The sequence below is a fragment of the Zalophus californianus genome, chromosome 8, assembly GCF_009762305.2.
Source record: "Zalophus californianus isolate mZalCal1 chromosome 8, mZalCal1.pri.v2, whole genome shotgun sequence".
Classification (NCBI taxonomy): domain Eukaryota; kingdom Metazoa; phylum Chordata; class Mammalia; order Carnivora; family Otariidae; genus Zalophus; species Zalophus californianus.
Window position 1 is genome coordinate 105,419,954 of NC_045602.1, and position 24,289 is coordinate 105,444,242.

Sequence of the window (24,289 nt, forward strand, 5' to 3'; positions counted from 1 at the left end):
TTGGGACTACACCAAAATAAAAAGCTTTTGCACAGCAAAGGAAACCATCAACAAAACCAAAAGGTAACAATAGTTTTGAATTATATTTGTTCCACTTAAGGGACCAACTGTTTAGCCAAATTAGCAAATAGTGTTACAGATTAGAAACCTCATTCCTCTTATCATATTGGTCATCCTTACTTTCCCCAGAGACCAATACCCTGCAATCATCATGAGTAAATTTATTAAGCATTTATTTTATACTTAGTATTTCTCATTACTGTGAAGGGAGAAGATTATAAAGTGTGGTAGTTCACAAGTTATAAATGTAGCTGAAAGCATAACACTTATCTGCGCATTTTGCTACAGAGCCAATCATTTCTAAATTCTTTTAAACAGAAGTAGAAGAGGAAGTCTCTCACTTTTCAGATTTTCAGCTAGAGTCTCAGTGCTAAAGACAATAAGTGATCAGTTCCCTGCACGTGACCACAGGATGTGCTAAACCAGTCCTGAGGTCGAACCCCCAAGTCTACATGTGAGAGGAACTTGCAGAAGACGTCTTCAGAGAGAATTCTCAGGAACACAGAGTGGTTGCCTTTCCTTCCCTATCAGCTCATACCAACTGCCTACAACAACCCCTCATACATTGAGGCTACCTGCAAGGATGGAGGCTGAGATCCTATCCCCTGGCTGGAAGTTTGCCTCTTTGCAGAAACACACAGCCTGTTCTGAGGGGACTGTGTGAGGCTGGAGCACTGGAGCCTGGCCGATGCTACCTTCAGTAGCACAGTGAGGCAACAGAAGCTCAGTAAAAGAGGAAATGGGCTACACTTCAGAGTTTGATGGTGCTGACATGTGAGTTTTCCTATAGACCAAATGGATACCACAGAGGGTAGTGAGATTTGAGTGATCCTAAAAGATCTCCACCCAAGTAGGCTGCCTGGACAAGGGCTCAGGGACATGCCAGTGATATACCACTGGAAGACAGGAGCCCAAGATCACAAATGATTACACAGAAGTTACACTGCCCACATCCAGTAATGGCATGGTGTCAATCAACCTGCACGGAATCTCCAAAAAAAACCCACATCAGGCTGTGTATGAGGATGAACTGGCCATGAAAAGAAACACCAGCCAAGTAAAACTGTCTTAACCCCCCTTTCTGCCCCCTGCCAACTCTGGAGGAGCCAGAGACCAATCCCCCCTTGGTGTAAGGAAGAACAAAGAGGAGAATTAAACCAGAAATGACCTTTCTTTCTCACTGATGACCACTAAAGCCACTGGTCAGACCTGAGGATGGAAAAGGGGAGAAGCTCTACACTGGATGGGAAAATGGAAGTTCTGATTCATATTGTAATACATTTTTCTCTAATATTCAAAACTTAGGTTGTTTTGATACTTTATAATGACTCAACAGCTATGGAATCTGCCAAAATATCATCCAACGTCCAGGTGGGAAAAGAATAAAACTAGTTTCTGTTTGTGTCTTACTAAGTGTGACCCACTCAACAAACCAGTTACACTAATAAGTATCCAAACTATATAAAATTTTTTTTCATGAAGTTAAATTAGAAAACTGAGAAGATACAGAAAATCAAAATACAAATGTAATATACCTCTTCAAACTTTACCTCCAGGATATAACCATATTGACAGCTCCTTTAAATGGAACGGACTAACACTCCAGTCAAATGGCAGACTGTCAGAATGAATAAAAATAGTAATAATAATGATAATAATAAAGCAATAATCAACCATACTTGCCCAACAAAGAGAAACACTTTAAATAGAAACACACAAATAGGTCAGAAGAAGGGAAAAAGTTAACACCATGAGTTCAAACAGTAAGAAAAGACAGCTGAACTGGCTGTATTAAAACAAATAGACTATAACACAAGAAGTCTTACTAGAGACAAGGAGGAATACTTCACGATGATCAAAGGGTAAATCTGAAAGTTCTAGAAGCCTAAGTCCTTCATTTATGAGATAAGGAAAGTGAGACAGGTGACTTGCTCAAGGACACTTAGCTAGGGGAATGACCAGCTACAAGTCCCTTCTCCCAATTTCCTTTTCCGAGCCTTCTTCTTATAACCATACCTCTAATCTGAGCTCCTTCAACATGAAAGCAACCAGCCTACTTGGTTGAAACCATCAACTCAGTAGGTATGCAAAAACACAGCCTGGGAAAGGGGACCGCTTGGAATGAGAAACAGGAAGTTGGATCATGAGCAGGGTTTGGCTCTAGATTCAAGCACTGCACCTCACTAGTTGTGTGGCCCTGAAGAAATTTACTTAAACGGGCCTCAGTTTCCTTATCTACAGAATGGGGAGATCACCACCTATCTCAGTAACATGCCTGAATGATACTCAGCTGGTCAATGACAAAGCTAGAGCCCCACAAGACAGACAGACAGACAGACAGACACACACACACACACACACACACACACACACACACACACACACACACACACACACCATGTTGTTCAACTATCTCCCCTGATGAGTTATTTCCAAATGGAAGTAATGGGTGGAATGCCTGACCTTTACTAGGCATGTGAAAAATGTTGGTTTTCTTCCCATACGTTGATGCTACACTTTGTAGAGAGAACAACTTTGGAAAGGTATTTTTCTGTGTAGAATCCTCAGCTCTAAAATCTATCCTTTTCAATTGAGACAAAATGAGTTTCAGATAATCACTTTTTCTTCTGTTGGCTTTGCCTGACTCTTCATAAAGTTATATGGTCTAAGTGAGTAACGCAGACAGGGTAAAAATTTCAATGATAATTTAATTCAAATCACCTCTTATACTATAAAATGAGTCATACAATAGACACATTTTGTAACATCCCTCCCCAAAAAAGTGTAAACATATCATTTTGTTCATAGGAAGAAAGAGACATTCCTCCAGATGTGACTATAACAACCAAAGAGTCATAGCGTCAAGATCATAATCCTAACCTTCAGTTTGGTAAAAGATTCTTTAGAAAATGAACTCTTTCTTGTGGATAAGTCTGTGCTGTACAAGGCCAATACCTACATAAAATGTTCAAGTATCCTGACAACTTTTCTGGATTCTTTTTGTTGTGTAATTGAGAACATTATAAGAACAGGCATTTACCATCACACTGGGCTTTCTGTATTCAGAGTCTAGTCAATGCTCCTAAATGTCAAGGTTATAGTCAAGGTCAATATATTTTCAACCCAACAGAAAAGTGGGTGTCTGCAAGGTAGATAGATGCTCACTGTGCTGCCTCATATAACCACAAGAAATTTAAGAGTAAGACAAAACTTGATAATTAATGTTAAAAAATGCATTGCTTAGCTACCAATTTTAGAAACAGCAGAGAGCATACAAATCCAAAATAGGACATACAAAACCATGAAATAAGAAAGAGAAGTATTATAACAGCATATGATCATTGTCCCGATTTTACAAATTCATTTTAGGACACATTTAAGAGCCTACTGTGTGTTAGGGCACCCGGGTGGCTCAGTCATTAAGCGTCTGCCTTCGGCTCGGGTCATGATCCCAGGGTCCTGGGATCGAGCCCCACATCGGGCTCCCTGCTCAGTGGGAAACTGCTTCCCCCTCTCCCACTCCCCCTGCTTGTGTTCCCTCTCTCACTGTCTCTCTCTGTCAAATAAATAAATAAAATCTTTGAAAAAGAGCCTACTGTGTGTTAGCCACTGCACAAATCTAATTTAAAAAGTGCGAATGAAGGGTGCCTGGGTGGCTCAGCCGTTAAGTGGCTGCCTTAGGCCCAGGTCATGATCCCAGGGTCCTGGGATTGAGCCCCGCGTTGGGCTCCCTCCTCAGCGGGAAGCCTGCTTTTCCCTCTCTCACTCCCCCTGCTTGTGTTCCTTCTCTCACTTTGTCTCTCTCTGTCAAATGAATAAATAAAATCTTTAAATAAAAATAAAAATAAAAATAAAAAAATAAATAGTGCGAATGAGTTACGATTGCTTGAAAGAGCCAAAGGGCTCAAAATTAGTGTGTTCAAATACATTCAGATGCGTTCATGTAGTCACTGAAATTTCATGCACATACAAAAAGGAGTCAAGACATGTTATTACGTTGACCCCATTCAATATTGTGCCTATGTCAGGTTCTGGGTAAAATGTTCTAAAGAAAATACATCATAACTCAGCTGTCAAATTTCTTTCTGGTTTAACTAAGAATATAGCACTATACTGTCTAAAAAGCACCAAATCAAGCACAACACTACACTGTACCTCATGAAAGGCCACACAATTTATTCTTCACACAAAAGAATATTAGAAAAGCACCAACTACCTTAAAAGAAATTAAAGTATTTCCTTGACTACTTAAAAGGTCAGTTAGAAGTTAAAAAGCAAAAAAAGGAGGACCAAAACCATTTCTATTTTGTTTTAAAAAATACTTATCCCAGGACTTAGATTGATAGCAGTGAAATTCAGTAAGTACACATTACTTATCAAATTGTAAATTAGGCAGTGATTCAAGTTCCTAATTATGGGAAATGATTTAAGCTCATTTAACATGAAATGTTTCAACTCTAAGACTCCTAAAAAAGAATGTTAAACTCATACAGAAAAAATAGAGGAACTGACTAGAGGCAATATAGGATTTACCTAAATCCCTGCCTATAAACAAATTGATGTGAAAATTCAGGGAAAACAAATCCCCCGCAAACTAAACCAATTTAAGCCAAAAGCACCTTCTGAAATTAGGAATATATGCTCAAATCCCAAAATTATTATTTTGCAATGAAAAAAAGCATACAGGGTTTTTATCATTACTCTAAGCATTCTGTTTTCCTAAATATTGTCAAGTACAGTTAGCTGACCCTTGAACAATAAAGGTTTAAACTGCACAGGTCCACTTATGTGTGGATTTTTTTCAATAGATACAGTATAGGACTGTAAATGTATTTTCTCTTCCTTATGATTTCCTTAATAACATAGTGTTTTCTCTAGCTTACTTTCGTGTAAGAATACACTATATAATGCTAACATACAAAATATGTCATCAACTATCAGTGTTATCAGTAAGTCTTCTGGTCAACAATGGGCTATTAGTAAAGTTTCTGGGGAGCCAAAATTATATGCACATTTTTGACTGCTCAGGCAGTTGGCACTTCTAACCCCTGTGTTGCTCAAGGGTCAACTGTACCTTCTTTTCAATTTATTCTACAAACAAATATAAAATGCCTGCTATGTGCAAATCTTATGCTATGAAGGCGGAAACAGAAATTGGCAACCTCAGCCTCCTGAAGCTCAGAGTGTGTGTGTGTGTGTGTGTGTGTGCACGAGTGTGCATGTGTGTGTGTGTAGGGGCAGGACAGTGAAAGTAAACAAAGCACAATGTCACAAGTGCTGTGGGGACAACATTCATAAAAAAATAGTAGAACTAATATATCATTGAAATTATTTTGTTCTGTCAGTCGGACTGCAAACAGCTACACGTAAAGGGAACCCCTCTGTTCTAGTCTGCCAGGCCGCCACAGAAACTACCACAGACTGGGTGGCTTTAACAAGACATGTTTCTTCTCGTTCTGGAGGCTGCGAGTCTAAAATCAAGGTGCCGACGGGGCTGTTTTCTGGAAAGTCTCCTCAGCATGAAGATGTCCACACTTCTCTGTGTCCTCACACAGCCTTTCCTCTGTGCGCACACATCCCTGGTTTCTCTCCCGCGTCCTGATAGCCTCTTCTTATATGGACACCGGTCAGATTGGATTAAGTCCCAACCGAATAGCCTCATTTTAAACTTACCTCTTCAAAGGCCTTGTCTCCAAATATAGTCACATTCTGAGTTAGCGGGGATTTGGGCTTCCGTGTATGAATTTTGGGGGGACACAATTCGGTCTATAACACCCATCAAAGCGACTTAATCAGTCACTTCTCCTTCTCAGTTAACAAGAAACTCATAGGTACGTTGCTTAGAGCTGCTAAAGCCATTCAAATAAGTCATCGAGAAAGGAGACACCCTCTGCTTCCTGTTTTGCCACCTTCAGTGTGTGCTCTCACTGTCACAGCCACAAGATGGCATCTGCAAGTCTAAGCATCACGTCCAGGTTCCAGGAAGGAAAGGAAGACATCAGGAAGGAAGAGCCCACCCAAAGATGTGCATCCATGTCTTGCTGGCCAGAACTGGGTAAGCAGTCCTGGCTACAGAGGAGGCCAAGGAGGGCGGTATTTTTGAGTGGGCACATTGCTACCCTGAGCCAGAATCACAGTTCCATCAGATGGGAAGCAGGGGAGAACTGTGTCCCCCACAGCTGGCTGACCACAGATGTCGCTGTATGGGTGCAGGTCGCCTTCAGTTGGAGGCCTGTCTGGACCACTGATCCACCACGTGACCTTGAGCAAATGCTTTAATCACTCAGTTCTCAGAGGTGGTAATTACACCTAAGCTGCAGAATCACTGAGAGAATTAAATGGGGTTGCATTCATTTGTCAGGCCCAGGGCACACTGCCTAAGCCTAAAGCACACTGGAGTTGGGGCCCAGGCTTAAAGTGTCCTGGGAAATCACAACATTCTGAGTATCACAGAGCCACCTGGTAATGACTCAAAACTATCAAAGAAGTGACTCCATTTCTTTACAGGGGGCCTTCTGACATATCCCGGTCCACGGCATGGCCTGAGAGCCTAGAGTCTAACTGTGCGTGTGTGTGTGTGTGCACGCTGCTTCTAATTGTCTTACACCTTATGGGAGGGTAGGAACCACTGATTCACTAGCACCCTGTTCCTTGTATCGTACCCCTTCTGCAATCAAACAGCTTCTTTCAGCAATTCTTCCTGAGACATTCTAAATCACAGTCCCTGTTCAGCTGTGAGGTATGTCGTTCAGGTAACGCATGCCTTCACCTCTCCAACAAAGCCGGGAGAGCCCGGGTTCGGTAAAAAGTGCAACATTTCCAGAAGGTTTTTAAACCGTGTTTGTTGCTCTTAATCGAGGAGTGGATTCCTCCTTGATGTAAAACCTGGTGGGCTACCACATCTATCAATTCAAGCTGAGAAAATGAAAATTACCATGTAAAAGAAGGGTGCGTAAGAGCTGCTTCAAGCTCAGTTGCTTTCGTGAGAGGTATTAATACCCAAATCATCTGCACTTTCAAAGTCCCTCCTTTCTCTCTGGTAGCTGTGCAAGAAATCTCTGTATGTTACTTCCGACAGACGGGAGAGGAACTTTTAACTTACTTTGAAATTCTTTCAAAGGGAATGAAAAATGGACAGAATGAGGCCAGTCTTAAGGTTCTCAGATGGCCTCACAGGTCCAAAAAGGCTAAATAAAAGGAAATATTCCCTCTCTGTATTTTCAAAGTGCTGTTGTGAAATCTTTTCTCAGCAGCTGCAAATAACTATACAGCAATCCTGCTGTCCCCATTCAAATGTGAATGGTGACATATCTAATAATTAACATACTTAACCAGCACTTTTTCAACACAAAATTAAAGAAATTTGCTAAATCAAAAAGATGCCAATGATAAAGAAGAAACCTCCAAAGACAACTAGCACACCAAACTTGGTGGGGAGAGCGGCACGGTTAAGAACGTCAGAGCCACTATTTTCATATGATTCAAACTGACATCACGAATAACTTGGGAACTCCTGATTTGGAAACTACAAAAGATGCTCTCTTAAAAACAACATTCAGCAGAATATTTTCCTTCAATTAATTAATAGCTCTCCTGCTCACCCTCCCTGTCTCTCTCTCTCTCTCTCTCTCTGGCACTGATAATATGCACAAGCCATTTTGAAAAGAAAATGCTACAAGAAAATAAATACAAAGCATTTTAGATTACCTAGAGTCCCACTTAATAAAAGTAATCTGATTAAATGAATGTTTTCCTGTGAATTTCTAGCCAAGTTTGAAATTTACCAAAAGCTTCTCTGATTTGGAGATCTAACACACTGTAAGAAAAATAAGCATGACTTGATTAAAATCTAACTCGTAATGTAGAAAAAACAACGTGAGAGTGTGCCCAGCAGAAATAAATGATAAACCATCTTCAGGGAAATGTCTCCTCTGGTTCTGGTATACTATTAATTCATATCAGAACTTCTGTCAGCAAAATTAATGAACGTAGAGTTTTCAGATTACTGCTCATCTTTCCAAATTGATCACTGTGCTACTTCTCAGAGGCCAGTGTAAATAATCATGAAATACTTCTCGCTGTAGTAAGTCTGCAGATGGTTTCAATTTATTTAGCATGGCACCTCTTCTGCTTATTCATCAGATTGCTTCCCTAATTTGCCCAATCTGCAGACTCTGTGATCATGGCATTTAGTTATTCAATCGTTTAAGAGACAGTGATTTAGTCTTCTTATATGCACCACATTCTTCCCTTCCCCAAGGAAGTCATGCTGTGGCTAAAATGTGCAAACCATGCAACAAGAGGACTGAGGTGGGGCATCCAACCTGGAGTTGGAATCTAGGCGGGCTTTGCAGGGAAGACGACAGCTGTGGGGGACGTGTAAAGGCCTGTAGGATACAGCCAGGTGCAGAAGGAGGTTGGGTGCGAAGTCAGCAAAGGCACTGAGGCCACCGACCTCATGTTCTTGGAACTTCAATATAGCTTAAAATAGGTGACGCAGATAAAAGTCTTAAAACTTCACTGTTGCGGTCCAGCCGTGGAATGGCTTGTATTTGGCAAATGAGGGAAAGAGAATTAAGTCCTGAAAGCAACAGAGAGTTGCTGAAGCATTTTAGAGGTAATGCTATAAAAAGATTTGTTTTGTGCAAATTACTTCAGCTGAGTAAGGAGAATGGAGTAAAGCGGCAGAGATGTAAATTCATTTTTTTTAAGATTTTATTTATTTAGAGAGAGTGCATACAAGCAAGCAGGGCGAGGGGTCAAGCAGACTCAACACTGAGTACTGAGCAGGACTCAGGGCTCGATCCCACAACCCTGAGATCACGACCGGAGCTGAAACCAAGAGTCACCAGGTGCCCTGGGATGTAAATTTATAAAGTAGCCGTTTATCTACCTCCTCCAGTAAACTGTAAACCCCTGAGGGCAAGAGCTGCAACTCACTTACTGTTACAGTACCATGATACTCACTTAAGAGCCAGTAGAACACATAAATGAGGAATGAATGAGAACAACAGGGAAGCTGATTGAAACATTAGAGGAAAAATCAAGGCACAGAATGTTGTGAACAACTCTTAGGCGGTGGCTACAGGAAGGGACAGGAGCAGACAGAAATGCAAGATATTCATCTGGTAGACTCAACAGATCAGTGGCTTGTTTCACGAAGATTTAGAACCCAGGATGAGACATGGATTTGGAGTGAAGTTGAGGACTTCTCTTTTGGACACCCCACTCTGAGAGTATCCATAGGACTTGAATGTAAGGCTACCCAGCAGACAAAAGGATGTAAGTGGAGCTCAGACAAGAGGTCAGGGATATAGGAGTCATCAGTAAATAGGTCATAAAAATGGGAGAAGTGGAAGAGTTATCTTGTACAGAAAGTACATAGAGTGAAATGAGTCATGAGCAATGTAGAGACCTCCAGAGAATACCATTTTAAGGTCTGGGTGGTAGACCAGATGTCACAGCTCTGCCTCTCATATATGAAAACCGTATAGGTTGGGCAAACAAGCCCTTGCAAACAGGTACTTCCGGAGTCTGTAAGGGAATAGCAAAAATGAGCTAATCTAGTGCAATTCCTTCAGGTTGGCAAAGTGATGTGACCTCCTCAGAGTCACCAACTCGGAATTTGCACAGCAGCAAACACTAAGAGCTAATGCCTTAGTTTCTTACACCCGTAACACTTGGAGGTAAGAAGAGATGAATTCTGATATTCCTTTCAGCAGTATGATTTTTATGATTCTAATCAAGTTTCACTGCTTGTTCATTCAGAACAAGTACACAAACCAAACAGAGCAGTCTTTTCATCTTTTCAAACAACAGGGCCACGAAAATGAGAAAATAAAGGAGCCCAAAATCTCCGAGTCTTCCTGCCATGTTGAACAAATAGGAAAATAAAGCTTGTTCATTTCCATTCAGTGATGCTAATGATTCTGTTAAATTGACTTCTTTGAAGGAAAATTACTGCTAATAACCTTAATTTCCTCCTAGTCTCTTCCCCTAGGTACCTGACATTTTAAATAAAATATTTTCATAAAATATTAAAAGCAAAGGAATTATATCTTAGGTATCAAACTCCCTATTGACAGACTTTATGAATCCCTTCTATTTCAGCTGTCTAGGGCCTACACTTTGGGATCTTCAGATAAACTCATCAATTTTCCCATTCTATGCATATCCCAAGAAACACAATTGATTTCAAATGAACAATTTTTTCTTTGAAAAAAAAAGTTTCTCTATGGGCCCCCCACAAATCATACTGATACCAGCCATGTGGTGTTCTAGAACATTCCTGCCTTCAATTTGAATTTAATGGTCTAATTATCACTGTAGCTATTTTTTCTTCTTTGTCCCCCAAACCAGGCTTTCCACACTGGCCTGACCTCTGACACCTCTGCTCTAGATGGCAGGTGGGTAGCGTCTGTCATTTGCCTCCCCAAACCCATCTGCCATGCTTCTCCAGCCTTGCCTCCTTTCCTAAGCCCTTTGGCTTCTGTATGGATTCAGCTAATGGACAATACCAGCCAGAAGTTCAGGGGGCACGGGAAGAGTGAGGTAGGCATATTTATTCCCTCACTGTCTCCCTGCAGTCACATAACAAGTTGACTGTATCCCCCCCACAAAAGGACACAGCTCTTGCCAGATAGCCTTCTTGCCCCTCCACTCAGAGCAAGAACAGCTCCCCATCGATGCTAAGTCTTTCTGCAGCACCCACCTGGTTGTGTTCCCTACAGCTGCCCAAACCTTCCAAAGGGTCCCTTTATTAAACCTTCCACAGAGGACTTAGTTTCCACATGCCATATGTTTCTTGGTAGGCCCTGAATGACACAGGGTTAAAGAGTGACCAGGTGAGGCCCTCCACTGTGGCTCTCCCAGACACTATCGAAGGAAATTGTCTGTAAACTGTAAATCGTTGTAACATTTCCACGAGCAAAAACCTAGTACACATTTTCTTGAATAGCAAGGTTTCGATGCCAAAGAAATAGAACTGAATCCTACCATATTTCTACAATTTAGCGTGCTGTAAAAATAAACATGCAGAAGGCATACAATCAGAATCTGAATGTCATTGCCAAACCTAACCAGAATTCTTCTCAGAAACAGGGATCTGGAGGAACATGAAAGAACCATATCCATCTTTGAAAACAGAAACATTTCATTTTCCTACTCTTTATCCATATCAAGATTATTAAACCTGATACTGTGACACTTTAAGGTGATTCCAAGTCTTTCAAGGGATGGCACAAAATTCTAAAAAGTACTAATAATTCATTTCATATTATTGGTAACAACTACAGTTATTGAAGTTGTGACTTCTGGAAAAAGTTGGGAGTCGGTGACCTAGATTTTCTGTATTTTTCCCAATATCTCTCAAAATGAAAATTAAGAGGAGTTTCTAATGTATATAGCCCTTTGTCTACATATCATTTCTAAATATTATGGAAATGACCTTCAGGTATCTATTAAATAGTAAAACTCAATAAAATAGCATTATCTCTGAACCTTATAATTCTCTAAGTAGAAAGTAAATGAGATTCTTAAGTAAGTATTTGAAAGTTGAAAGCTATAAATACACCCGGACAGAAATTTTAGCAATGAAATTAACTTAATTTTCCCAGATCAAAATCAACCTCTGTTGGCTGTGCAGTCCCTTACTTCTTTGACCATATATTCGAGGGTGCTTATGACATGTCCCTGCTGTGAGCTAGAATTTCACAGCTAACCAAACTGATCAGAATACAGATTTTCAGTTCTGAGTCTGCAAGGTATCTTTTTACTAAAGAGTTTTTAAACTGGCCTCTTAACTGAGAAATTCCTTTTGATTAAGCGTTGTATTTTTTTTTAAAGATTTTATTTATTTATTTGACAGAGAGAGACACAGTGAGGGAGGAACACAAGCAGGGGGAGTGGGAGAGGGAGAAGCAGGCTTCCCGCGGAGCAGGGAGCCCGATGCGGGGCTCGATCCCAGGACCCTGGGATCATGACCTGAGCCAAAGGCAGACGCATAACAACTGAGCCACCCAGGTGCCCCTAAGTGTTGTATTTTTAAGAAATTTAAGGACAGGGCCGCCTGGGTGACTCAGTTGGTTATGCGTCTGCCTTCGGCTCAGGTCATGATCCCAGGGTCCTGGGATCGAGCCCCGCATCGGGCTCCCTGCACCGCGGGAAGCCTGCTTCTCCCTCTCCCACTCCCCCTGCTTGTGTTCCCTCTCTCGCTGTCTCTCTCTGTCAAATAAATAAATAAAATCTTAAAAAGAAAATTAAGGACATAGACTATTTCTCAATCATTTCCTGGTGCACTGTATATAACTGAAATCCAACTGAATTAGTGAAACAATGTAACAATGTGGGGCATGCTTCAATTAGAGGATATGTTCATAATTTGAGGTTCCACGAGATAGAAATTCCTTGGAGGCCTTTCTTAATGGCAATTTGGCAGTGCTCTCTCAAAATGGAAAATGTGCATACCCTTTTGACCAATTATTTCTATTTCTAGGAATTTAGCTACAAGAAAATCTCACACAGGTGCACAAAGACCTATGTACAAAGATCTCTAATCTTTCAGGGTGCAAGAGTGAAAATAGGTGAATGGTTAAATAAAATATAGTACCCACTGTGCAAGACTGTTGAATCACAGATCTGTACCTCTGAAACAAATAATGCAATATATGTTAAGAAAAAAAAAGAAGAAGATAGGAGGGGAAGAATGAAGGGGGGGAAATCTGAGGGGGAGACCAACCATGAGAGACGATGGACTCTGAAAAACAAACTGAGGGTTCTAGAGGGGAGGGGGGTGGGGGGATGGGTTGGCCTGGTGATGGGTATTAAAGAGGGCACGTTCTGCATGGAGCACTGGGTGTTATGCACAAACAATGAATCATGGAACACTACATCCAAAACTAATGATGTAATGTATGGTGATTAACAATAAAAATTTTTTTAAAAAAGAAATAAAATATAGTACCCATAGTACCAAAGTTTCTATAATGTTAGAAAGAAAAAGATAACCAGCGCACTGATATGGAAAGAGCTTGATGACATACCTTAAGTAAACAAAAGCAAATCAAAGAAAAATATATACAGAATAATCCTGTTATCTAATAAGAAAAAGACACGTATATATACTTATACATGTAAATGCACAAAAAAGGGAGTGGAAAGAGGCACTCTAAGCTGTTGCCAATGGTCATATTTGGGGATGGGTGCAGGAGGATAAGACTATTTTACATTTTGTTTCTATATTTCTGTATTATCATTTGGATGTATCATATACAACATCTTAAAAACCAATGAAAACAAAAAAATTAACACAAATTCTAGGGGCGCCTGTGGCTCAGTCAGTTAAACGTTTGCGTTCGGCTCAGGTCATGACCTCAGGGTCCTGGGATCGAGTCCGGCTTCGGGCTACCTGCTCAGTGGGAAGCCTGCTTCTCCCTTTGCCTTCCACTCCCCCTGTTTGTGCTCTCTCGTGCTCTCGCTCTCTCTCTCTTGCTTTCTCTCTCTCTCTCTGTCAAATAAATAAATAAAAATCCTTAAAAAACAAAAAGGAGTTCTAGAGGGGGTTTGGTGATTTGTCCAATGACAGTGCATCAGCAGATATGAGAGAAACCCACCTCAAAGGGACTTCACTCTCATTTGATCACTTGTGATCACTCATTTAAGAGCCAAAAGGAAAATGAGGACTGTTAAGTAGACTGCACCTTGAAACACCAACCTGCAGAAACAGATCTACATTCTGTATGTCCAGGACAAATATGGCAACTACCATGTAACAGGGAGAATATTTTGGACTGGTTAGAGTTCAAGACAGTGATGTACACAAAAGAACCTGCATATCCCCATAAATGAAGTCACCCATTTCTCCATACTTAGGTGTTCTTATTTAAAGGAGCACCATGAAATAGGGGAGAAAAGCATGTCTTGCCTCCCTCAACTCTGTATATTTGCTAACATCTTAGAAAAATGAGGGAGAAGAAAAACAGGCAGAAATTCAGAACCTAAAGTCTATGTCCACTGGAAATAAATGACCAAAGCAGCCTTTCTAAGAAATTTAACAGGAAAAAAAAAAAAAAAAACCCACGCCTGAATAAAAATGATGCTGTGCTTCCTTCAAGATGAAGCTACAGTTCTGGCAATTTCTAGTACATAGTATTTCCGAGCACAGTTGACAAAAGGCTCAAAATGGGAGCTGAGGGGCCAAATTCCTTCCACACACGGGTTTTGTTCGGCCAGCCGAGGGGCTGGCATGTTTGTTTTTATTTTAATTGATTTCTAAACCATTTTCAAATGAGATCTCACACTTAAAAATAAATCCAGATTTCAGGCTTCCCTTAAAACTGTAGAGGCGCTGGCGACCCTGTGCCCAATGCCTGCCCGGCGGACATGTGTCAGCCCTGCACCACCCCCCGCCACTCCCTCAGGTCTCTTAACACCTGGGCAGCCGCTCGTTGCTTACCTGGCCCTCAGAAAAATCAGAGTGTGCCACACCCTGAGGGAACCCAGGAGGCACCTCACCGGGTAAAAGCCGGCCCTGCAGAACACTAAGATTCCTTTTTAGGCTACCCCAAAGTAGCCCTTAGCAATCTCCCTCTCTCAGACTTCTGGCCCATGCACCTGCAGAAACAAAGGCGTGCAGGATTAGATGAGGACATGTGGCTCCATGCTCAACTTCCTACTTCAGTTGCCCGTTCCCAGCAGGGTTGCCAGAACCTTCTCTGTCAGACCTCAGCCCAATCATTTGAAATAAGGGTCACAAGACTTTTTACGGCAGCAAACCTTTCAGCAGCCTGTACCTCGGCAGCAGGTAATGCAGGGCAGTGGTGAGAAGTTGTTCTGGCGTCCGTCCACCATCCCTCGCTAAATTTAACTCCCTTTCCCAGACTGTTTCCCCAGGTGTAAAGTGGAGAGCCTATAAGTAACCACCAAGGGCACATTTCTTTCCCTCAACAAACGTGTGTGGTGTTGTGACTGAGGTTCTCTTCCTTTGTGATGTGCAGCCACTGAAGCCCGCTGCAGGAAGGCAGGAACCACCAAGCCTCAGAAACACCGGAGATCTCCAAATCATTCCAGCGGACGCCCCGCTCCTCCCAGGCCTACGTGGCTTATGATATTTTTGTTTTTAAGATTTTATTTATTTGAGAAAGAGAGAGAGCGCACAAGCAGGGGGAGCAGCAGGGAGAGGGAGAAGCAGGCTCCCCACGTAGCAGGTAGCCCAATGTGGGACTATATCCCAAGACCCTGGGAACATGACCTGAGCCCAAGGCAGGCGCTTAACGACTGAGCCACCCAGGCACCACTGTGGTCTTTTTTAAAAAGCCTGGTGGGAGGGTGCCTGGGTGGCTCAGTTGTTAGGTATCTGCCTTCAGCTCAGGTCATGATCCCAGGGTCCTGGGATCAAGCCCCGCATCAGGCTTCCTGCTCCACAGGGAGCCTGCTTCTCCCTCCCCCAATCCCCCTGCTAGTGTCCCCTCTCTCACTGTGTCTCTCTCTGTCAAACAGATAGATAGATAGATAGATAGATAGATAGATAGATAGATAGATAGATAGCCTGGTGGGAGACACAGATACCCTGGGGATAGCATCTGGCTCACTGAGCACAGTTTGCAGTCCCGCAGTCTCAGAATTTGAGGCAGTTCCAGCTGAGTTAATGTTAGATTCCTTGGTCCAACTGCAGTCACAGAGTTAAGCAAGTCCAGGGGATGATCTGGAACTTCACAGCAGCCCTAAAAGGTGACCAGAACTTTCTGTACTTGCAGGGGGGCAGAGGCAGTATCCCTTGTTACAAATTTTTTTAAAAAAAATATTTATTTGAGAGAAAGAAAGAGAGTACGTGGGAATGAGCAGGTGGGGGGGAGCGGTAAAGGGAGAGGCAGAAGCAGACTCCCTGCTGAGCAGGGAGCCTGTTGCAGGGCTTGATCCCAGGACCCTGAGATCATGACCTGAGCTGAAGGCAGAGGCTTAACTGACTGAGCCACCCAGGGGCCCCCTGTTACAAGTTTTATAGGAAGTGACTCAGCCTACTTTGTATGGATAGGTCAATGGCATCTGCCCCTACAGAGAAGGAGAGGGTGAGCAGTAATACTAGCAGTAGTAGGAGAAGGACTAAGAGCAGCTGTAGCAACAGCAATAGAAACACAATATCCAGCATCAGGCACAGTACAGTGTGCTGTGCACTTTTGCCCTATGGGGTTATTTTCCTCATTTTACAGATGGGCAACTGGGTAGATGCCCAGGGTCACACAGGTAACACATGACATAGATGAGATTCAAACTCAGGTCTGCCTGATTCCAACATCTGAGGGTCTTAGCAACTTTGCACCTGCTGAAAGCAAACCCACGATGCAACCTCCCACTTAGGCCCCAGCTGCCTCTAAGACAGTGTTTCTAGAGCAGTTGTCCTTTACCTTCAGTGGGTCACAGACCCCACCCTCCGCTAAATCTGGTGAAACACACAGACCCTTATGAGGGTAATATTTTTAAATGTATGAAGTTAAGCACAAAGGAAACCAATTATATTTGAATATACTTATCAAAATAATTTTTTTTAAATCTGGACATACCTAGTAATGCATGTGTTTATTTTTCAAGCCATTAAATGCCAAGATCTAGAGTGACAATCTTAGCCTAATTGTTATTTGGAAGTAAATGCAAATAAAGACATAATTCAATTGCCAGCTATATTCATGGACCCACCAAATCCCATCCTCAGACCATTATAGGGTGGACCCGAGATGAAGGACTCTTGTTCTAGAGGAGAGCATGAGATGTCAAGTATAAATCTAATGGTCTGTTGTCTCTTTTCTCTGTATGAGCTGCTTATAACGAATGACTTCAAGTTACTTTCTTCCTCTTGTTCTAAAGAGGTGGCTACTTCAGTCGTGTCAGGGAGCTAAAAACACCCTTTAATTGTTCAGGAGCAAAAGAACGCTTTGAGGGCAATGTATCTTAAAGCAATGACTTGCCTGGCCCAAGGGTAGCATGGTCACTAGAGGTAGAATTTCCCAACCCTCAGCACGCCAAAGGATCACGGGAGAAGAGCTGTGAAGGAGACTCCCAGTCAAGGGGATAAGATAATGCTACCGAGCCTTCACACTGTATGTGACCTTCTCAAAGAAGGTTTTATAGGTGGTAGGCTAGAGAGGTGTTCAGAGAAACACTTTCTTCTGATTTCCGTCTCTTTCAACTATTTTGATTCCTCAAAGAAAAAGAAAAAGAAGATGGAGTTCATGCAGAGAAAAATAAAAACTGCTGACCATCCATCCTCTTGCACAGAAGGATCTCCCAGCTGGGATCTGGAAGGTAGGGCTTTAGTGCCTTCACCTCCTCTATGAACTTGGGTTACACCTTGAGCATATGAAAAGCATCCAAAGGCATGAGCTTCCAGCCAGACTTTTACAAAGTGGGATTTGGGGGTGGTTGTTGCAACTGAGTGAAATCGGCCTTGAGAATAAAAGTGACTCTGGGTGATTTTTTTTTTTAAAGCAGGCTTAATTCTGATGAGGGCAATGCAGACTTCTCACTCATCTACTCGGTGATGCGTTATCACCCCTCTCTATTTCCACTGGGGTAAAGTAAACCACCCATTTTTCTATTTGGTTAGCTGAAGAATCACAGCCTCTTGAATGTGCTAGACCTTCATATCATTCTAAGGTATAACTAGATAAACAAAACTATACCTTGAGGAAGTATTTCTACTTTAAGGGGGAAGGCTTTATCAAAAGAGAAACTATTACACAGAAAAACAAATACTAAGGAATGGAGGAAAGACCTACACAAAGCTATTATATTTCCTGACGATTGCAGGGGAGTAGGAAAATACAGAATGGACAGTACTGAGAACTAAGCAGTGTCCTTGCAGACATGGTGAACATCTGAACACCACCAGCAAAACCAAAGAAAGTCGCTGCTGCCCACCATTGGCAATGAAAAGCTGTATTTATTTCTCGAGAGGCGGATGAGTCTTTTTGGAAGACACTAATGTGGCCTACAAGTTCACATTACGAGGTGAAAAGCATCTATTTTAGAAACTTCAGTCTGGACATGAAATACCAAGTGTGATCATTAAAGCGGCTCCATTAGTCCTTGACCTCATTCTGCATATAAAACGCATAAGTTCTTGGTTTTACAAGACTTACTGTGATAGCCAGTTTATTAAAAACCTGGGTCACGAGTGCTAATAAACATGCTGTTTCATCCTTACTTTACAAGGGGTCCTTACAAACGATGATAATTTGGTCACAATCTGCGAAATAATTTTAAGTTTCAAAGGATATTTTTGCTTCCCCCAAAATATTTGGGGGGCACTTGTGGAGAAGAGGAGAAATACATAGACTTTCTCTCCTATGACTATATTAAGTGCTGTGACACAAAAAGGTAAAATTTATCCTCAATATAAAACTTTAAAATTTTAAAAATCAAATAAACAGCAGCTAATGACTAACGTATTTTAAAAAATAATAATCCACAAAAGTTATTAGTTAATTGTAATATTCGAGTCTGCTGGCTACATCTGAAAGTTTGAGGATGGAAACGCAACACAACATCCAGAAGCTGGCCTCCCTTATATCACATCCGTTCACAAATTAGCATGCCAGTGTGATCCCTTCAAGGAAAACAACAGAGCAGCACTGAAAGGCAATTTTACCTTAATTTTAACTTTGAAGGTGGGTTAGGGATTACTAGGCAAACACACTTCAATTCCTAATAAATATAACTGGCCCCTGATGCCAAAATCAGCAGTGCACATTAAGGCAAAGACAGTTGGAAACATAAAATAGCAGGGCGAAAGGCACTGGCTAGGTCTCTGCTGGAGATGAAATCGCTCAAAGTGATAAAGATTTTTAAAGTCCTTTTCTGCAAAAGCTTTTCGGGAACCCTTACCACTTTTTAAACTTCCGTATTTCGCTCCCTCATAGGCGAAAATACACTACCTCAAGATTCTGGGGAACAGAAGTAGTTTAATATCATTCACATTTTCAGGCACACAAATATAAAACTCCGAAGACAGTATTTGAGAACAAAGCGCTTCTGTGTGGGTGTGCATTCGTAAAATAAAGGTAGCATTATTCCAACAGATAGAAATGTGTATCCAGTGATCAAATGGAGTCTTAGAAATTCTGTTTTGACAGTTACTTCTAGAATAGCATTTTCAACAGCCATTAATTCAAAGCTGGGTGGTGATATCATCAAAGCTAAATCAAAACGAAATTCAGATGGTTGAGTAATCACAGTTGGAGGGATGTGTAATTGGTAATCTACTAGAGGGTACCTTTAGCTATGCCATAATATGTTACACGCAATGGGTTACTAGCTGTGGCAGCAAAAGTCTCCTGAAATAAAAATGCCAATAAAAAATGCTCTTCCATTTAAGAAGTGAATTTCTATGAAAACAGGTGTTCTCCCAAGATGGCAATCATTTATTAAACTTCTACAGTTCAAAAGAAAGATGACATAATAGATTAAACCACCAGCTAAAACTATGCAAGACTGTCCTATGAAAAACAGCATTCTAGATTACATAACATGGACAATGGCAGATTAAACTACATACCCCTACCCAGCTAGATTTCTGTGCTTTTGCATGGTTCTATAACTTAGGCCACTGAAGTATGAAGAGTGAACAACATTAGGTTCTCAGTTCAACCACATATTTTTGAAACCAAGAGTCCTGAAAAAACTAAAAGATAAAGTTAAATTTTACACACACACACATAAACACACAGTTTTTCCCAAGGAACAGAGTTCCTTAGACACTTTTTTTAACCTCCTCATAGATGGCCCAGGTGAAGTCACCAGTTGCTTTTCCTGGTCATGTTTACTTTATGAATCTGATTTCCCTTTAAAAAGGAAACTCAATTCAATTTTAGATATTACAGGGCTGCCTATGTTTGAATGACATTATTGCCAACCAAACAGAATTATTAAACAGCTATCTCCCACACTCATAACTTATAGATCACCCTGTATCACATTTATGGTTAAAAAAAAAAGGCGACCTTCCATTAATGCTTTGACCGAAATTAAATGTTAAACACCTGTGTTTATAACAATAGACTCGCTACAAGAGTTAAAACAAAGAGTAGGAAGTTATCTCTCAAATACATGCGTAAGTTTGAAAATATAATGGGCATTTGTATTTTCTCTAGAAAAATGCTGCTTTATGAGAGTTTTATGATTCTAGATAAAGGTGCACTTAGAAACTGGAAATTGGTGACTTCCATATTTCCATACTTCGGTACTGCCTACAAAGTCTACAGCCAGAAGTACTGTACTATATAGACAGGGTCTAATTAGTTAAGGAAAAGGCAACTTCAAAATTCTGAAAATAAGACAATTTAATCTCCATCATTTATATGCCTTTAGGAGGCCCAAACACTGCCCCCCACCGAGTGCTGGCCTGTCAGTGTTAAGTGGAAATGGTCAATCGTTTCTATTACCTCCCCAGAAGAGATAAGAAGATCCACATGCATACACATTTACATGCTTTGCACGGTGCCAACTATTTCCAACCAAAATAATCATATACACGTCGAGCCGAGCTATTTCTAGCCAGAAGCGGTGAACGTCTGGACAGAGTCTGAGGAAACCCAGTGGGCGACGATTATAGGGGAGAGGGTGGGCGCGTGGACCCCCGCCTCCCGCGCGCGCGGCGCCTCGCACCCCGCACCTGCACCGGCTCCCCGGCAGGGAATCCGGGTGCGCGCGCACGCGTCCGGGACGCACCCGCCGGGAGCAAACAAACCCCGCGGGCCGGGGCGGGCGGGAGCATCCTCGGGCGGGACCCGAAATGCCTTCTCCTACCTGTCACTTTGCCCAGAGCTGCTGCCGGGGATGCGGCCACGGCCGCCGCCTGGAGACCCAATGTGTGCGCGCGCGTGTGTGCGCGCGTGTGTGTGTGTGCATGTGTGTGTGTGAGATGTTGTTTGCGGTGCGGCTCACTTACTGCTCCCCGCGCCACCAGCCCCCTCCCCACCCCCCGAGAGTCGGCCGCCGAGCCCCCTCCCGGCGCGTCCGGTCCCGCCCTCCCGCCGGCCCCCGCCCGCCCCTCGCCTCCCCGCGCGCGATCCTCACCTCTGCCGAGGGCGGGGGGTCTCCGCGGGCGCTCCTCGCCGAAGACACGGAGCAGCGCCGGCCCGCTCCGCCCGCCCGCGGGGCTCGGCGTGTCCCCGGCCCCGGGTCCCGCTGCCCCCTTCGTGGCCGGCCGCTCCCTCCGCCCCAACCCCGAGTCTCCCTCCCCGTTCGCCTCCCGGCTCCAGAGCCCAAGCTGTCGCCTCGCAGCCCCAACCTGCCCAGGCTACGGAGCATGCCCAGTGCGGCGCGCCCGGGCTGGGCTGGGGGTGGGCAGGGGCAGGGCCGGCCGCCCGGCTGCCGCGAGGCGGCTGGCGGGGAGGGGGCGCAGGGCGGGCCCGGGGCGCAGCCTCGCGGCCGGGGGCGGGCGGCCCTGGAGGGTCGCGGGCAGCGCCGGGAAGCGGTGGGTGGGGCGTCCGGGGAAGCCGCCTTGCTGCGCCCTCCTCTAGGGTCTCCCCGGCCGCCCACCGCAGCCCCAGCGCCGCGGCACGTGCCCAGTGTCTGGGGTCCGGGCGCGCGCAGGGTGGCGCGGGGCGCAGAACCTTTGGGGTAGGGGGAGTGGCACCCTGCTCTGCTGGGAGACCAGCAGCCCGCCGCGGGCCCTGGGGCGGGAGGGGCGGGGGGGGGAGTGGAGGGGTCCAGGACTGGCGAGAACTGGTACCCCAAAGCGGCTGGCGGGGGTGGGGGAGGTGTTTATTTGATTACATTTTGTTTTATAAACACATAAAGCGCTTACGGTGCTTCGAGCACTATTCTAAACGCTTTTTATTCATGTAATCCTTAAAACAATCTTCCAAAGCAAGTACTACTATTATCTTTTTTTTCTCGAGGCTTAAACTGAGCCACAGAGAGATTAAGTGGTTCCAAAAAGTCCTCCCCCAAGTGCAACCTCAGAAACACAAAACCCCCAGACTTTCGTCCCTGGAACGCTGGGGAGCTGCTCCAGCCAGTTCCTGGCTCGCCCCTGCCTTACAACGGCCCCCAGTGAATCCGAGTCCCCTTGCACTCAGACCCTAACGGTGCAGACTCTTAGCATCACTCTTTGTGTGGACCCTCAACGAGCTGTTCCAGAACTCCCGGGAGGGCTTCCTCCTCCCGCAGGCCACTCCGCCTCCTCCTCCCGGCCGGCGGCCACCAAAACCCGGAGACGTGGCACCTGCGCATTGGGGACTGGGGCCACGCTCGCAGCTAAACTGGGCATGCTCAGCCGCCTAAGCAGGTCCGGCTGGCCAGGAGGAAAGAGTGAGTCTGGCCGCCGGTGCAGTGTGGGGATTGGAGGGGTGATGTCCAGGCTCTTGATGGGCAGAAGCAGTTGTAGATACCAAAGTCTCGTTCCTCTGGCACGTCCTGGCCTTTTCCAGGCAGGGCTAAAAGGCGGTGGGAAGGGGGGGGTGATCAAAAGTTTACCAGCTGGGCATCCTTAAGTGGGAGGGGGCTGAGCGCCCACAGACAACTCCCCAGCTGAATTGCTAAGCTGTAATTTTAGCTGAGCCCTTAAACTAGCTCCTCAGTTAGCTGAGCCTGTTCTGCTTGTGCGGAAGCCAAGAAAAATAGCCTAAACCAAGTTTCCCAGCCAGATTGGAAAGGAAGGAAAGACAGATCCCAGGGAAAAGCTGGGTAGCTCTTCACTGTTCAGGGGTCTTCGAGATGGGGTGATGTTGAGTAATGCCAGTGTACTCCAGCAGCTCTTTCTCAAACTGTGATGTGCGCACAAATCCTCAGGGGATCTTTTTAAAGGGCAGATTTTGATTCAGCAGTTCTGGGGTGGGACCTGAGATTCTGCATTTTTAAGATCTACCGGGTCACGCTAGTGTTGCTGGTTTAAGTAAGATCAGACTCTGAGTAGCAAAAGGTGAGGGCAGTGTTTTAGGCCTGTTCTCTATATTTATGAAAACTAAGGTTTAGAAAGGCAAAGCAATTTGCCCCGGGTCACACAGCCAATAAGTAGTGTAGCTAGTTTCAAACCCAGTACTCCAGGAGATCTGTGTTCGTGTTCCTGTATTCCCCAGCTATCACCCATAGACAGATGAGCCAGAAGCTGTCATCTGTGTGTCTGGACCATTTCCACAGTGGAATTTAATTTAGTATATAGTACACCTACACCTACAGTATCAGTTAGCCTCTGCTGTATAAAGCCACTACATTTTGGCGTGTAAAACAACAATTCTGTGAATCAGCTGTTTGGGCTGGAATCAACAGAGCAGTTCTGTTGTTTTCTGCTGGATGCACTCACGCTGTTGCAGATGTGTGAAGCTTGGAGCCTCATCCGATGGCTGGGATGAAAGGATGTTCTCTCTCTATGGCTTCTTCCTATGGTGAGCTTCTGGCTTTCAGCAGCAAGGGAAGGAAAGCCCCAATTTAAAATAGCATTTCATACTTCCTTTTGCTGATGTCCTATTGACCAAAGAAAGCCGCATGGCTCTGTCCAGATGCAAAGCATGGAAAAAAATAATAAACTTCACTTTCTGATGGAAGGGGATACAAAGTAGGGCTTGTTTATTTTTCCAATCTACCGCACCAGCTTCCATAAAACAAGCCCTTTGGCCCTAGAATTCACTCAAAGTTTTATAGATCAAGCCTATCTTTAACTTGTACATATTGGTAAACCCAACCATAGCAATCATTTATTGTTAGGCTGTCAATCTAATAGTGCGTTTATTAAGGAATCTTAGCTCAGTGGGGTATAAACATTAAATGTTTAAAATGTTTTTCAAAGTACTAAATTCAATTCAGTTCTGTTGAAGCTCCCTTTCCCTCCCTTTAATGCCTCTTAGATAGTCATTCACCCAACAAACATTTTTGAGACTTTTTTTTAAAGATTTATTTATTTTGAGAGAGAGTGTGTGTGCACGTGCACTAGGGGCTGAGGGAGAGGGAGAGGGAGAATCTCAAGCAGACACCCTGCCTAGCGTGGAGCCCAACACAGGGCTCCATCTCACAACTGTGAGATCATGACCTGAGCCAAAATGAAGAGTCAGACGCTTAACCGACTAAGCCACCCAGGTGCCCCCTATTTTGAAACTTTTTAAATGTGCCAGGCACTATGCTTTGCCCAAGATACCAAGGTCAACACAAGAGGCAAAGTCATTTCCCCTATGAAGCTTAGATACTATCAGAGGAGATAGACAATAAAAGGCATATCATATGAAAAGGATATAACACCAAG

General features: G+C 43.6%; 1 protein-coding gene across 11 annotated transcripts in view; it reads right to left on the bottom strand.

Moving 5' to 3' along the window:
* The window catches only part of PLCB4 (phospholipase C beta 4), a 414,002-nt gene extending 392,681 nt beyond the window's left edge, over window positions 1-21,321 (bottom strand). For 9 of the 11 annotated variants that reach the window (XR_003524780.1, XM_027623038.1, XM_027623041.1 and 6 more), the window contains exon 1: window positions 21,127-21,321. The gene's annotated coding sequence lies outside the window, so the exon portion shown is untranslated. Of the gene's footprint in view, window positions 1-20,856; window positions 20,986-21,126 lie in introns of those variants that run through there. The other 2 variants (XM_027623037.1, XM_027623036.1) reach the window with 1 other exon arrangement.
* Window positions 21,322-24,289: the final 2,968 nt, after the last annotated feature.